We start from the raw sequence: 13,391 nt of genomic DNA, 5'->3' as shown, positions 1-13,391 counted from the left end.
AAAGCTGAAAAGACGACTGGCAAGCCTGCTAGCAGCGCGGGAGAAATGGCATCCGTTTCTGACTGGAAGACGCTGTGGTCTGTTAGTTTCGGAATTTGCACCAAAGTTATTAACGGAGGTGCGACAATTGATAAATTTGGCGCACGTCCTTGAAAAACACCGCAGGAAAAACCGAGGTAAAAAATAACTACGCACAGCTAATATTAATAAATACCCCCCATTGTCACTACATAATGAATGAACCAATCTGATTGTGTCTGACATTAGTTCATTATTTATGTTCTATACATACATACAGTATTATTTTAGTCCATTTATATGTTTAGGCCACTATTTTGAATATGGAATGTGATCAATAATTGTCGGAATCAAAAATTTGTACAAACTTACTTCATTCCCAAGAAAAATTTTGAATATTTTGAAAATATAGATTTTTTATTAAAATGTTCTTTAAAAATGATAACATTGCATATGACATTGTTCAAGCTTTAAAAAATGTAATAGGGGAGTAACATGTGTGGTTTCTCGAGTGTGAGAAATGTGAATACAGTTTGTTGTGGCCCATTAACCAACACTGTCCCAGGATGATGTACATTCTCCTAGTCCAGGCATGTGTACAATGATGACGACAATGCAAATTTATAAAAAAGAAAAAAATTCTACTAAAAAAACAAGTACAGACCAGAGCATAGAAATGTCAAGTATCCCTTGTTAGTCATCTTTCATTGCTGAGACTTGTAATGTTTTTTCATCACTTGAGTTAAAATTGAGAATTCATTCAATATTCCACAAACATGTCCATATAGTATATTTTGGTTAACTTTGTAGAGGAAGCTGTGACTAAAAGATGGTGATCCCTGCGTGATCGATTCTGCAAGGAATATAACAAGCATGGAGCTAGTGGGAGTGGAGCAACAACACCGAAAAAATACAAATATTTCCAGCAGCTGTTGTTTCTGGCTCCAGGCAGAGAGCTCAGAGAGTAAGTAATAGTCAGTCCTTTGTTAATAATCCCTGAAATAAAAAAAATAAAAAAATCATTAATCAAACAAAATAAATGTGTCAGTGTTACAATTTTTTTTAAACTAAATTGTAGAACAGAGAGCGACATGGATTTTGTGTCTTAGGAAGAGGGGTTGAATGTCACACAAGAAATATAGGTGGAACAGGGCACACAAACCACTACCGATGAGGACCAGTTAAGTCCTGAGGAACACGAACCATCCCTCATTTTGGGACAAAATGAGCCCATGCCACAACCAGTTGTGGTGGAATCTTCAGATGTAGGGGAAGATGGTGAGGTTGCAGGGCCCAGTGGAAGCCAAGGCCCAAGGTCAACATCCCCTATTGGGCGAGTTATTTTACCTGCAACAAGAAGGCCATACCAACACCAAAGTATGCGTCACAGACTCCATCCTGACCACGAGTTAAATAATGAAATTATAGCTCTAGTCCACCCTCAGCGGTCAGAGGATGATAGAGATGTGTTTGGTAGGGTGCTAGCACAGAGATTGCTGGTAATGGATTTACCTACTGGAACACGCTGCATGACCTTCATACAAGGCTGCATGGAGTATTTTGACCCATCATACCAGCCCCCTCAAGCACCAACCTTACTGCTTTGCATGATGTCCCAGTGCATTCCATCAGACTAGAACAGGAGAGCAGAAGAATCTGCATGCAGGGACTCTGCTACTCAAACCGAGTGGCATCATGTGGAGCATACTGTTTCCCCCTACTATACCACCTAGTTTTTATTCATCAGATGGGTCACATTATGGTAGTCGTAATGAAGTAGATGTATGGTCCGTATCCTCCTATCTATCAAGCACCACAATACTATCAACCCAACCCTCCTGTACCACCTCCTCAACAGCAACACAGTGAAGGCTACGCTTCCCTTAGGTCCACACAGGACTAGTTTTGAATTTATTTTCTAAGTTTCACATTTTCATGTTGTGTCTAATGTGCCACTCACTTTATGCTGTGTGTGTTTGTGATGTAGTATTTTTTGATCCCATGAGGGTCTGTTTGCGTTAATTTTGGCCCTTATTTGGCTAATTGTTGACCAGTTTGGTCTTTATTTTATTTTTACTAAATATTTTTGCCAAAACTCAAGTGTCCAGTGTTTAATGTATTTTTCTTGTAATCACAAAAAAATGTTTAGTATTGCTTCATACAAAAAAAGTGAAATAAATAAACATTAAGATTAACTCCCAGAAAGACACGCCTATTGCAAGGGCACCGAACCTTCAGGAGACAAAAAATAATCTGCAAAACAATCTCGCACATGTAAACCACTTAAATATGGCCTAGATGTATTCCAGATGATCGAGGTCAGGAAGGATGCAAGATTTTCTTCAAAATCCATCTCCAAACCATCATGGTCTCGGACATAGTTATGAAGAACACAGCATGCTTTCACCACTTGATCAATGGTCTCTACAGATTACAGTGTGAAGAACTCTCCACTTGTTTGCCATTATACCAAAAGCATATTCTACAACCTTACGGGCTCGGCTTAGATGGTAATTAAAGATCCTCTTCCTGGAATCTAAGACTTGCTTTGGAAATGGTCTCAAGAGGTTGGTGGAGAGCCGAAAAGCCTCATCAGACACCATTACAAAAGGGACTGAATCAGAGGTTCCAGGAAGAGGTCTGGAAGGGGGCAAAGAAATCTGGTTCATGAGAAGTTAACGCCCAATCTTTGAGGCCTACAAAACCCTTGTGTCTGATGAGCTCCCATATCCACTGTAATGCCGAGCTCTCCGGGTCCCGCATCGATCCTGGAGTGCTCACGGCATGTCTCCGGGTCCCGCATCGATCCCGGAGTGCTCACGGCGTGTGTCCCCCTGCAGCGCCCCGATCTGTCCCTCTGACCGGGAGCACTGCTTCAGTGCTGCAGGTGGGGATGCGATCCGCCCACGGGTCGCATCCCGTTCCACTTACCTCTCCCTGCCTGCTGTGTCCTCTCGGCGTGCACGGCCCCATTCTCTAGGGCACGCGTGCGCCGGCTCTCTTAAATTTAAAGGGCCAGTGCACCATTAATTGGTGCCTGTCCCAATCACTTAAAAACATATAAAACACCACTTCCCCTTCCTGTCCTTGCCGGATCTTGTTGCCCTAGTGCCTTGAGAAAGTGTTTTGTGTGTTCCCTAGCCTGTGTATCCAGACCCTTTGCCGCCTGCCTCGACCTTCTGCTACGTCTGACCTCACCTTGCCTTGCCTTCGTGTATCGCACCATCTCAGCTGTCAGAGAGGTTGAGTCGCTACCGGGTGGAACGACCTGGGGGTTACCGCCGCAGCAAGTCCATCCCGCTTTGCGGCGGGCTCTGGTGAATACCAGTAACCCCTTAGACTCCGTTCCCCCGTTACGGCCCACGCCATCACCTCTCTGGCACAGAGGATCCACCACCAGTGTCCTCACCTTCCACCAGCCCGGATCCTGACATCCACCTACATCCACCGCTACAAATTTATAGTTAATGTCAGCCACAGCCGTAAGAATTATCGAAAAATATGTGTGGCTTCTGTACGCGGATATGTTTACCATCCACTGCACCTAGACAGTTTGGAAAATTTGCTACTTGTTCAAAACCAGCAGCTACTTGGATCCATGTTTTAACAGTAGGTGCAGGCATCACAGATGGGCCCAACTCCTCCCAAATCTTTGCAACAAAAGATTGTCATATTTTGTAATATTATAACTGTAAAAAAAGTATCAACTGCTGTATGCTCCCCAGTAACTGTCACGATACCGGCTGGCAGGTAGTGGATCCTCTGTGCCAGAGAGGGATTGGCGTGGACCGTGCTAGTGGACCGGTTCTAAGCCACTACTGGTTTTCACCAGAGCCCGCCGCAAAGCGGGATGGTCTTGCTGCGGCGGTAGTGACCAGGTCGTATCCACTAGCAACGGCTCACCTCTCTGGCTGCTGAAGATAGGCGCGGTACAAGGGAGTAGGCAGAAGCAAGGTCGGACGTAGCAGAAGGTCGGGGCAGGCAGCAAGGATCGTAGTCAGGGGCAACGGCAGAAGGTCTGGAAACACAGGCAAGGAACACACAAGGAACGCTTTCACTGGCACTAAGGCAACAAGATCCGGCAAGGGAGTGCAGGGGAAGTGAGGTGATATAGGGAAGTGCACAGGTGAACACACTAATTGGAACCACTGCGCCAATCAGCGGCGCAGTGGCCCTTTAAATCGCAGAGACCCGGCGCGCGCGCGCCCTAGGGAGCGGGGCCGCGCGCGCCGGGACAGAACAGACGGAGAGCGAGTCAGGTAGGGGAGCCGGGGTGCGCATCGCGAGCGGGCGCTACCCGCATCGCGAATCGCATCCCGGCTGGCAGCGGAATCGCAGCGCCCCGGGTCAGAGGACGAGACCGGAGCGCTGCAGCGGAGAGAGTGAAGCGAGCGCTCCGGGGAGGAGCGGGGACCCGGAGCGCTCGGCGTAACAGTACCCCCCCCCTTGGGTCTCCCCCTCTTCTTGGAGCCTGAGAACCTGAGGAGCAGACTTTTGTCAAGGATGTTGTCCTCAGGTTCCCAGGATCTCTCTTCAGGACCACAACCCTCCCAGTCTACTAAAAAAAAATTTTTCCCTCTGACCTTTTTGGCAGCCAAAATTTCCTTGACCGAGAAGACGTCCGAGGAGCCGGAAACAGGAGTGGGAGGAACAGATTTGGGAGAAAAACGGTTGAGGATGAGTGGTTTGAGAAGAGAGACGTGAAAGGCATTAGGGATACGAAGAGAAGGAGGAAGAAGAAGTTTATAAGAGACAGGATTAATTTGACACAAAATTTTGAAAGGACCAAGATAGCGTGGTCCCAACTTGTAGCTAGGGACACGGAAGCGGACATATTTAGCGGAGAGCCATACCTTGTCTCCAGGGGAAAAAACGGGGGGAGCTCTTCTTTTCTTATCCGCGAACCTCTTCATGCGTGAAGAAGCCTGTAAGAGAGAATTTTGGGTCTCTCTCCATATAATGGAAAGGTCACGAGAAATTTCATCCACAGCGGGCAGACCAGAGGGCAAGGGGGTAGGGAGGGGGGGAAGAGGGTGACGGCCGTACACCACGAAAAATGGGGATTTGGAGGAAGATTCAGAGACCCTGAAGTTATACGAGAATTCGGCCCATGGAAGGAGATCTGCCCAGTCATCCTGGCGGGAGGAAACAAAATGTCGCAAATAATCACCCAAGATCTGGTTAATTCTTTCTACTTGTCCATTGGACTGGGGATGATATGCAGAGGAAAAATTTAATTTAATCTTGAGTTGTTTACAGAGAGCCCTCCAGAATTTAGACACGAATTGGACACCTCTATCCGAGACAATCTGCGTAGGCAACCCGTGAAGACGAAAAATGTGTACAAAAAATTGTTTAGCCAACTGAGGCGCAGAAGGAAGACCAGGAAGAGGGATGAAATGTGCCATTTTGGAGAATCGATCAACGACCACCCAAATAACAGTGTTGCCACGGGAAGGGGGTAAATCAGTAATAAAATCCATACCAATCAGAGACCAAGGCTGTTCGGGGACAGGCAGAGGATGAAGAAAACCAGCGGGCTTCTGGCGAGGAGTCTTATCCCGGGCACAGATAGTGCAGGCTCGCACAAAGTCCCCAACATCCGTCTCCAGAGTCGGCCACCAATAGAAGCGGGAGATGAGTTGCACAGATTTCTTGATGCCCGCATGACCTGCGAGATGGGAGGAGTGACCCCATTTGAGGATTCCGAGGCGTTGGCGTGGAGAAACAAAGGTCTTTCCTGGAGGAGTCTGCCTGATGGAGGCAGGAGAAGTGGAGATCAGGCAGTCAGGTGGAATGATGTGTTGCGGAGGGAGATCAACTTCTGAGGCATCCGAGGAACGAGAGAGAGCATCGGCCCTAATGTTCTTATCGGCAGGACGAAAGTGAATCTCAAAATTAAATCGGGCAAAGAACAGAGACCACCGGGCCTGGCGAGGATTCAGCCGTTGGGCAGACTGGAGGTAGGAGAGGTTCTTGTGGTCGGTGTAGATAATAACAGGAAATCTTGATCCCTCCAGCAGATGCCTCCATTCCTCAAGTGCTAATTTAATGGCTAGAAGCTCTCGATCCCCGATGGAGTAGTTCCTCTCCGCTGGAGAGAAGGTCCTAGAGAAAAAACCACAAGTGACAGCATGCCCGGAAGAATTTTTTTGTAGAAGAACAGCTCCAGCTCCCACTGAGGAGGCATCAACCTCCAATAGGAAGGGTTTGGAAGGGTCAGGTCTGGAGAGCACGGGAGCCGAAGAAAAGGCAGGCTTGAGTCGTTTAAAGGCGTCTTCTGCTTGAGGAGGCCAGGACTTGGGATCAGCATTTTTTTTGGTTAAAGCCACGATAGGAGCCACAATGGTAGAAAAATGTGGAATAAATTGCCTGTAATAATTGGCGAACCCCAAAAAGCGTTGGATAGCACGGAGTCCGGAGGGGCGTGGCCAATCTAAGACGGCAGAGAGTTTGTCTGGATCCATCTGTAGTCCCTGGCCAGAGACCAAATATCCTAGAAAAGGAAGAGATTGGCATTCAAACAGACATTTCTCAATTTTGGCATAGAGTTGGTTGTCACGAAGTCTCTGAAGAACCATACGGACATGCTGGCGGTGTTCTTCTAGATTGGCAGAAAAAATTAGGATATCGTCCAGATATACAACAACACAGGAGTATAACAGATCACGAAAAATTTCATTGACAAAGTCTTGGAAGACGGCAGGGGCATTGCACAGTCCAAAGGGCATGACCAGATACTCAAAGTGTCCATCTCTGGTGTTAAATGCCGTTTTCCACTCGTCCCCCTCTCTGATGCGGATGAGGTTATAGGCGCCTCTTAAGTCCAATTTAGTGAAGATGTGGGCACCTTGGAGGCGATCAAAGAGTTCAGAGATGAGGGGTAAGGGGTAGCGGTTCTTAACCGTGATTTTATTAAGACCGCGGTAGTCAATGCAAGGACGTAGGGAGCCATCTTTTTTGGACACAAAGAAAAATCCGGCTCCGGCAGGAGAGGAGGATTTACGGATAAAGCCCTTTTTTAGATTCTCCTGGACGTATTCGGACATGGCAAGAGTCTCTGGGGCAGAGAGAGGATAAATTCTGCCCCGGGGTGGAGTAGTGCCCGGGAGGAGGTCGATAGGGCAATCATAAGGCCTGTGAGGAGGTAGAGTCTCAGCTTGTTTTTTGCAGAAAACATCCGCGAAGTCCATATAGGCCTTAGGGAGACCGGTTACTGGAGGAACCACAGAGTTACGGCAAGGGTTACTGGGAACCGGTTTTAGACAGTTCTTGGAACAAGAGGACCCCCAACTCTTGATCTCCCCAGTGGACCAATCCAGGGTTGGGGAATGAAGTTGAAGCCAGGGAAGTCCAAGGAGAATTTCCGAGGTGCAATTGGGGAGGACCAAAAGTTCAATCCTCTCATGATGAGATCCGATGCTCATAAGAAGGGGCTCCGTGCGGAAACGTATGGTACAGTCCAATCTTTCATTATTTACACAATTGATGTAGAGGGGTCTGGCGAGACTGGTCACCGGGATGTTGAACCTGTTGACGAGAGAGGCCAAAATAAAATTTCCTGCAGATCCAGAGTCCAAGAAGGCCACAGCAGGGAAGGAGAAGGCAGAGGCAGACATCCGCACAGGCACTGTAAGACGTGGAGAAGCAGAGTAGACATCAAGGACTGTCTCACCTTTGTGCGGAGTCAGCGTACGTCTTTCCAGGCGGGGAGGACGGATAGGACAATCCCTCAGGAAGTGTTCGGTACTAGCACAGTACAGGCAGAGGTTCTCCATACGGCGTCGTGTCCTCTCTTGAGGTGTCAGGCGAGACCGGTCGACCTGCATAGCCTCCACGGCGGAAGGCACAAGAACAGATTGCAGGGGACCAGAGGAGAGAGGAGCCGAGGAGGAGAAACGCCTCGTGCGAACAGAGTCCATATCTTGGCGGAGTTCCTGACGCCTTTCGGAAAAACGCATGTCAATGCGAGTGGCTAGGTGAATAAGTTCATGTAGATTAGCAGGAATTTCTCGTGCGGCCAGAACATCTTTAATGTTGCTGGATAGGCCTTTTTTGAAGGTCGCGCAGAGGGCCTCATTATTCCAGGACAATTCTGAAGCAAGAGTACGGAATTGTACGGCATACTCGCCAACGGAAGAATTACCCTGGACCAGGTTCAACAGGGCAGTCTCAGCAGAAGAGGCTCGGGCAGGTTCCTCAAACACACTTCGGATTTCCGAGAAGAAGGAGTGTACAGAGGCAGTGACGGGGTCATTGCGGTCCCAGAGCGGTGTGGCCCATGACAGGGCTTTTCCGGACAGAAGGCTGACTACGAAAGCCACCTTAGACCTTTCAGTGGGAAACAGGTCCGACATCATCTCCAGATGCAGGGAACATTGGGAAAGAAAGCCACGGCAAAACTTAGAGTCCCCATCAAATTTATCCGGCAAGGATAGGCGTAGCCCAGGAGCGGCCACTCGCTGCGGAGGAGGTGCAGGAGCTGGCGGCGGAGATGACTGCTGAAGCTGTGGTAGTAACTGTTGTAGCATAACGGTCAGTTGAGACAGCTGTTGGCCTTGTTGCGCTATCTGTTGTGACTGCTGGGCGACCACCGTGGTGAGGTCAGCGACAACTGGCAGAGGAACTTCAGCGGGATCCATGGCCGGATCTACTGTCACGATGCCGGCTGGCAGGTAGTGGATCCTCTGTGCCAGAGAGGGATTGGCGTGGACCGTGCTAGTGGACCGGTTCTAAGCCACTACTGGTTTTCACCAGAGCCCGCCGCAAAGCGGGATGGTCTTGCTGCGGCGGTAGTGACCAGGTCGTATCCACTAGCAACGGCTCACCTCTCTGGCTGCTGAAGATAGGCACGGTACAAGGGAGTAGGCAGAAGCAAGGTCGGACGTAGCAGAATGTCGGGGCAGGCAGCAAGGATCGTAGTCAGGGGCAACGGCAGAAGGTCTGGAAACACAGGCAAGGAACACACAAGGAACGCTTTCACTGGCACTAAGGCAACAAGATCCGGCAAGGGAGTGCAGGGGAAGTGAGGTGATATAGGGAAGTGCACAGGTGAACACACTAATTGGAACCACTGCGCCAATCAGCGGCGCAGTGGCCCTTTAAATCGCAGAGACCCGGCGCGCGCGCGCCCTAGGGAGCTGGGCCGCGCGCGCCGGGACAGAACAGACGGAGAGCGAGTCAGGTAGGGGAGCCGGGGTGCGCATCGCGAGCGGGCGCTACCCGCATCGCGAATCGCATCCCGGCTGGCAGCGGAATCGCAGCGCCCCGGGTCAGAGGACGAGACCGGAGCGCTGCAGCGGAGAGAGTGAAGCGAGCGCTCCGGGGAGGAGCGGGGACCCGGAGCGCTCGGCGTAACAGTAACTTGGGTATTTTTGTTAAGTCAGACCACAGTGCTCTCTGCTGCTCCCTGTGTCTGTTTGGCAAAATGTCCAGAGCAATAAAAAATGCAGCATAACAAACCTATCCTGCACCAAACAGTTCCAGACACACACAGAGGTGTCAGCAGAGAGCAATGGGTTCACAATGTTAAGAACTATACAAATTCCTGTGGAGCATACATCAGATGCTAATTACTGGATGTATTAGGAGTTTAGCATACAAGTAAGTTAGAATTATGGTTCACTTTCGTGCAACAGTTGATTTGAAAAATATTATTTTCCAGCAGAGTACACATTTAAACAAACACAAGCAAAAGGGGTTAAAATAATACATACCTTAATGTGATCAGGAGCCTAACCACAGGTGGAATTGGCTTCCTCATGTAGGTCTTCAGAAGAGTCAACGAGGGCCTCAAGATACTGAGCACATTGTCAAAAAGAAGAAATTGACATTCGTTTAAAATCAGAAAATTTTGTAGAGTACCTAAAAAAAAAAAATAAATAAATTAAAAAAAGGGTAAAATTAAGAAACAGACGCATTTTGCCTAGGTTGCTACACAGGATTGATAATAATAAAAAAAATAAAGTAATATATATATATATATATATATATATATATATATATATATATTTAGTTCAAATGAATAAACATAGGTAAATATATATATATATGTATATATATATATATATATATATATATATATATATATTTACCTATGTTTATTTATATATATATATATATATATATATATATATATATATATATATATATATATACCAACAATAAGTCCAACAGCACTCACGGGTTCAAGTAAAAAACACAACGGTGTTTATTTAAACCATGTTCAAATGCAACGTTTCAGTGATATCCACCACCTTTTTCAAGCATGGTATACAACTGTGCAAGACAAACCTTTATATGGTGTCATATTAAGTTAATTACAAACTCCAATCAATATAATCAAACATAATTCATACAGTAAAAAGACATGATCAGTACAAAATTCATAATATAAAAAGTACAAGTGATAACAGTGTGTTTAGAAACAACAATGGTCACCGTACATACAATAGATCATCGTTGTTATTAAAAATGCAAAGTGCAGATAATAAAGACGCAGCTGCAACTACGTCTTCCAGTGATTAAAAACAACATTGCCATGGGGACAGACCACTCACCTCCTGTATATGGGCGCCGCCATTACGGCGTCTCACATGTAGTCATATGGCTCCCGGTCATGTGACGCTCCCGAGCTCCGCCCCGTCATCACGTGAACGGAGCGCACACTCGCGCATGCGCACCTGCCACTTTGATGCCGAAAACAGCATCAAGAGACCTGGCGGAGACACGGGAGCGCCACAAACACCAGGACCAAGCTAGCATCATGAATCCCAATGTAAAATGAGGAATTGGAATACAGATAGTATCTAAAAAGAGATAGATGGTGATGTACAAAATAAATGCAGGGGCAAAAAGACATCATTACGTTCAAAGGTCAGAAAAAATCAGAAAAAAACATCTGTGAATGACAGGAAAATCTATCAATCATACAAAAATTCTTTTGGTAGTGTATCAACAAACGCATCAAAAACGCATCATGTGTATAAGGGGGAGAAAAATATTTTTTGGTTGTGTCAGTGGATACGTCAATGGGCACACAAATGTACACGAATGTACAGATGTGCGTCCAGAGACATCTCGCCAAGGGCAAGGGGGGAAAATTATATTTATGTAACTAAAAAAGTGAGTACTAAAATGTGGAGTCAAAGTTCCACAATGTGCCCAAAAATATACAGAGAGGGTATAGTATGTGTATATATATATACATGCATATAAGGACCAACAAATCAAAGTTGGTGTATGAAAAATAAGATAAAAGGTGCAGTGAATATAGTAATAATAATAATCGTAATAATAATAATAATGAGTAAATGTAATAATAATAAGTATTAAGTGTCTACTGTGAATGTATGTTTGAAATCCACACATGCATAATGTTTATCCATATGCACATATGGATCTCAAACCTTCTTAAAAAAATATAAAAAAATTCTTGAAAAAGTATATAATTAAATATGTGGCATTGCCCCATTTTTGTACATCACACATAACTCCGCCAGGTCTCTTGATGCCGTTTTCGGCATCAAAGTGGCAGGTGCGCATGCGCGAGTGTGCGCTCCGGTCACGTGATGACGGGGCGGAGCTCGGGAGCGTCACATGACCGAGAGCCATATGACTACATGTGAGACGCCGTAATGGCGGCGCCCATATACAGGAGGTGAGTGGTCTGTCCCCATGGCAATGTTGTTTTTAATCACTGGAAGACGTAGTTGCAGCTACGTCTTTATTATCTGCACTTTGTATTTTTAATAACAACGATGATCTATTGTATGTACGGTGACCATTGTTGTTTCTAAACACACTGTTATCACTTGCACTTTTTATATTATGAATTTTGTACTGATCATGTCTTTTTACTGTATGAATTATGTTTGATTATATTGATTGGAGTTTGTAATTAACTAAATATGATACCATATAAAGGTTTGTCTTGCACAGTTGTATACCATGCTTGAAAAAGGTGGTGGATATCACTGAAACGTTGCATTTGAACATGGTTTAAATAAACACCGTTGTGTTTTTTACTTGAACCCGTGAGTGCTGTTGGACTTATTGTTGGAATTTATGGATGTGGTCTGCGACTGGGACCACGTTTCTTTCCTATTGCACCCGGATTACTATCTCAAGACTTACAGTAGGTTGTGCTGTCCTCCGCCATTTGGAAATATATATATATATATATATATATATATATATATATATATATATAGAGAGAGAGAGAGAGAGAGAGATGACCTGACTCACTGACTCATTATTTCCCTTATGCCCCATTATAGTAACGGGGACAGTTACTTTAGTGCCGCAGAGTACGACAGTGACATGTCACGCTCTTTTTTATAGACATGAATGGAGGGGGCGTGGCGTGACGTCACGTCCCCAGTCCCGGAAACCCTAAGGTTTCCAAAACTGGAGATTCAGCACCTGCATTCTATGCGGGTGCTGAATCTCCAGTTTTGGAAACCTCCGGGTTTCCGGGACTGGGGACGTGACGTGATTTTAAACTGGAGATTCAGCACTCACATGGAATGCCGGTGCTGCAAAGAAGATCGCTTGGGGTCTATGTAGAGGGCCCCCCACGATCAGACATCTTATCCCACTATCCTTTGGATAGGGGATAAAATGTTTTTGCCCGGAATACCCCTTTAAGTCTTTGGGAGAAATACAAAGACAGTCTCTCAGAGGACATCAAACGACAACTGGAGAGAGAGTTGCAAGGTGGTGCACAGCTGGTTATAGACAAGGTCAACAATCGATGCTTGATACTAATCGAAGATACAGTGTTAGCTCAAGCGGGACAACATTTGACACAATATGGGTTACCTCAACCAAAAAGATCTGCAACAAATTTGGATAATCACAAATATCTGAGGGACATCAATTATGATTCTTGCGTCCTGTCTGAGGTAGTGTTGAATAATGAAAAGCGACTTACGTTTACCAGCAGATCCTTGGCAGTATTGAGGAAGGAAATGGGCAAATATTTTTCTTGGATGCTCCTGGCGGCACCGGTAAGACTTTCCTTATTAATTTGCTGTTGGCTAAAGTAAGGAGTAACCGTGGCATCACCCTAGCTGTTGCCTCGTCAGGGATTGCAGCAACACTGTTGGATAGAGGGAAAACAGATCACGCCACTTTGTAACATATCAAAGCAGAGTAATGCGGCCCAAGTACTTCGCGTTTGTAAACTTCTAGTTTGGGACGAAAGCACAATGGCACATAAAGGAGGTTTACAAAGCACTTAACAAAACTTTAAAGGACATCAGAGGAAACGATGACATGATGGGGGGTGTGACTGTATTATTAGCTGGAGACTTCCGTCAGACTCTGCCGCTAGTGTCGAGAGGATCTCGAGCTAACGAAGTTAAGGCTTG

General features: G+C 46.1%; 1 long non-coding RNA gene across 1 annotated transcript; it reads right to left on the bottom strand.

Annotated features, from left to right (window-relative positions):
* Positions 1 to 478: 478 nt before the first annotated feature.
* On the bottom strand, positions 479 to 13,114 carry LOC130291043 (uncharacterized). Its single transcript, XR_008847778.1, has 3 exons — positions 12,953 to 13,114; positions 9,735 to 9,882; positions 479 to 1,014 (listed from the first exon to the last, which is right to left on the bottom strand). It is a non-coding gene; the product is annotated as an uncharacterized LOC130291043 (long non-coding RNA).
* Positions 13,115 to 13,391: the final 277 nt, after the last annotated feature.

The sequence above is a fragment of the Hyla sarda genome, chromosome 9 (assembly GCF_029499605.1).
Source record: "Hyla sarda isolate aHylSar1 chromosome 9, aHylSar1.hap1, whole genome shotgun sequence".
In the NCBI taxonomy this organism is placed as follows: Eukaryota; Metazoa; Chordata; class Amphibia; order Anura; family Hylidae; genus Hyla; species Hyla sarda.
The sequence above is the reverse complement of the archived record's forward strand: the minus strand, read 5'-3'. Positions and strand labels throughout refer to the sequence as shown.